The sequence below is a fragment of the Aplidium turbinatum genome, chromosome 12 (genome assembly GCF_918807975.1).
Source record: "Aplidium turbinatum chromosome 12, kaAplTurb1.1, whole genome shotgun sequence".
Classification (NCBI taxonomy): Eukaryota; Metazoa; Chordata; class Ascidiacea; order Aplousobranchia; family Polyclinidae; genus Aplidium; species Aplidium turbinatum.
Window position 1 is genome coordinate 18,806,598 of NC_137483.1, and position 3,620 is coordinate 18,810,217.

Sequence of the window (3,620 nt, forward strand, 5' to 3'; positions counted from 1 at the left end):
GCTTAAGCTTATGATGTTAATGAACGTCTGGCAACTGTAGCTCACAGCATGAGACTGAGGGTAACGCCTAGAACAGTGGTCACCAAATGGCGGCCCGCCACGCTATATGGCTGCGGCCCGCGGAAGGTATCAGCGTACAAGTATAATATAACCAAAAATACTTTTCTTGAGGAGTTAAAGAGCACGAAGGCAAAAAATACTTTCCAGGAAGCATATTTTCGCTTTGCATACGATTCCACCGACCGACCAATCAAATTATAGTTCTAGGTGGGGGTTGCTTAAAGCTATTCCAATGCGATGTCCAGCCACACTGTGCCAGTGGTTGATTAAAATGTCTATTTTTGAATTTCGAAAATGTCGAGCATAGGGTTGCTTATTTTAAGTTTGCAAATGTCATGTAAACACTAGTGTGCGTTTCACCGTTATTGTGTTTCATGACCAGTGTTCTCTTTATACAAGTTTTTGTTGGCAAAATAGGTCGGTGTGCCAACTCAATTTATAATAAATTGGCAAAATATTATAATAAATTTAAAGACTTTTTCTGATTGTATATGAAAATATTTAGCTTAGTACGTAGGCTACTGCAAAATGTTTTTTTTCTTCTTTTTTTAAAGAAATATGGAACGCTTCACGATTTCACGTGTCATCCTTGCGCACTGCGCAGGGGCCATGCTAATCTTCTCTGTATTGTTCCAATTTTAGTATATCTACTGCCGAAGCAAGTTCTGCAAAATGTTATTAATCAACAAATTCTTGCCACGCTGATAAGCATCGCAAGTGACAGTTGTGTATAACAAAAGAAAGACGGTTTTATAGACTCTCACAAAAAGGATGAATAACCAACCCATTGCTTTTTTAAACGGAAGACTGTTCATGAATTACGATAGAATTACGATTTTTGGGTGATTCCTACAAGCATTTGTTTCATGGTGCCTGGTTTTTTTTCCCTGTTATTGAAGCCTATTTTTTGCTGATATGTTTGTAGGTCGCTATTGTTGCCTGTAGCCTATTGCAATGTGTCAAACATTTCCTTGTTTACTAAAATTGTTAATTGCAAGATATCTTTTGTGAAGCGAAGTGACAACACCACTTTTGCTTAGCAATGAACATTCTGATGAAGCCGTTCGCCTCGCTATAAGTGTGCAAAACAAATGGTCTCGTTATTAGGCATTGTTAAAAAAAGTCAAAAGTGTTGTAAAAGGAGCTTGGCCTGGCAGTAGCGTTATTCGATTAATTTTGTTGCTGTGGTATTCTAACATAAATATGAACAACATAACGCTGGATACTGGGTACAAAATGCGTTCTTTTTTAGCATAAGAGTCAACGTACCTAATATTTTTATTAGTGCGGCCTGCCACAGCTCTCCTCTGTGCCAAAGTGGCCCGCATGCAAAAAAGGTTGGTGACCCCTGGGCCCTGGCCTAGAACATCACACAACTAAGGCGAGGGTCATTCCATTATAATACAGTCAAAATTTTGAAATTTTGTAACCCATCCTCTCAGAATTTCTTCATTTTTTAACATGTTAGAGCTACTGGGAAAAGATGAAGATTGGCATTTACGCTGTCAAAATCCATCAAGCGGTTTTCAAGATATCGATAGTTACATTTTTGCCACTAGGGGCGCTGTTTTCGCATCACAAAAACAAAAATGGCTTATAATTCTTATTTTTTAAGATACAGAAATAATGAAAATATGTATTCTTATAGTTTTTGGGGCAAGGAATTCAAATATGCTATTACATTTGTGAAAAAAGCAAAGGGAAACACTTTATTTTATTAAACAAAAGTTTTGGGGTGCTTCATTTCAATGCCCCATATCTCAAATCTGCAAAAAGATTTTTTCCCCCAACCAATGCTAAACTGTCAAGAAAAGCTACCTGCTTCATGTGCATAAGTATGATAAATACGTTTTGTTTAAAACTTCTGCAATTGACAAAAATGTTTCATTGCTATATTCACAATGTTTTCAATCAATAGACTTGAAGTGAATACATGATCACATTTTATTCTATTTGAATTAAGGCACTAATGATGCTCTACAGTATCTACTTCATCTCATATTCAACAGAGCATGGCCTTCTTTCCTGATGACCTGAATCATAATACAAGTTTTGTGTTTGCAATGCAAGAAGAATTGGCTCACTATTTGAAACAAAACTATCCATTCATTCAACCCATCAAGTATGTACTTTTCAGATGGGTGTGCTGGGCAATACAAAAAACTTCAAAAATTTTTCAAGTCTGACCTATCATCAACAGGTCTTTGGATTTTCTGCAAATTGGAATTTCGTTACAAGTCATGACAAGACTTCTTGTGATGGACTTGGTGGGGCAATTAAGCGAAAACTTTTCCACAAAAGTTTAGCTCAGCCATGCCAAAATCAAATTCTGACAGCGAAAGATGCTTACAGTTATTGCAAATCAGCTATGCCTTCAATCAGTTTTTATTTTTTATCCAAAGAAAAGCTCATTGATATTCGACTGGCTTCAAATAAAAGATACATTCAAGGCCACACAATACCAGGCACCAGAAGCTATCATTTGTTTTCCTTATAATGTATTGCAAGCATCAGGTTTAAATTCACAGCAGAGGATCATTTGTTTGCAGGTTGTTCCAAATTTTTTGATAGCCATCAGCAAACTGAAAACTTCAATGTTGAGGAGTATGTTAATGTTGCAGTGAAATACGACCAGGCATGGTGGATTGGTATTATCTTGAATGATACAGCAGCTGATGAAGAACTTTTAGTCAAGTTCATGCATCCCAGTGGGCCACGTCAAACGTTTTAATGGCCAAAACATGATGATATTTTATATGTTCCTAAGACAAAAGTTATATCAAAAGTTGCTGCACCGAGCATCAGCAGAACTGGACGTGTTTATCAAATTACTGATGCAGAGTTTGCGTTTTTATTTTAATGGAAGCTGTAATTTTCTATTCATCATCATTGAGTGCCCTCTCTTTATTTGAGGGTTGGCTGCCACTGTACTAATTAGCGAGAAATCTTTGTCAAACTATCGAATCAGGGTTGATCTCTTGAAGCGATTTAAACCTGGTTTAAAATTATATTTTTATGTAGTGAATGGTCGGCTACCTGGACTATGGGCTATTTAGGAAATATAAAAGCAGTTGTGACCATATTGATATGCAGGCCTCGAAATAGCTGGCGGCCATGGACGCCTGAACTTTCATTAATGGCCGCCAATACCGACAGTCTGTCAGGCAGTCGCAAATGGCTGCCTGTAAAATTCGTACGAAAGATTATATTTATCTTGGATTTTTCTCTTGTTTCAGCACCGCCAAAAACAAGACATCAAACAGCGTTAAGACTACTACCTTAATTACATGTCATGCTACGTCTTATGTGCTACGCAACGGGAGGGCAAATGTTGCGCAAATTTTATGGCAAAATTGATGGCAAATGTTTTTCATAAAAAAAATGTTGGAATAAATTCTTGTACTTCAGTTGGCTGTGCAAATGGTTCATCGTTCTACCAAGCATTTTTTGGTTCATCAGAGACTTATTTTTAAAATTTGAATTTTCTCGATAATTAAAATAACCACGCAATTGAAATATCAATAATTGAAATACCAACTGATTGAAATATCAAAAATAAA

General features: G+C 36.6%; 1 non-coding gene across 1 annotated transcript; it reads right to left on the reverse strand.

Moving 5' to 3' along the window:
• Positions 1-612: 612 nt before the first annotated feature.
• Positions 613-722, reverse strand: LOC145781478 (U6 spliceosomal RNA). The gene has a single exon (XR_014290768.1). It is a non-coding gene; the product is annotated as a U6 spliceosomal RNA (small nuclear RNA).
• Between the last annotated feature and the right edge of the window lie 2,898 nt (positions 723-3,620).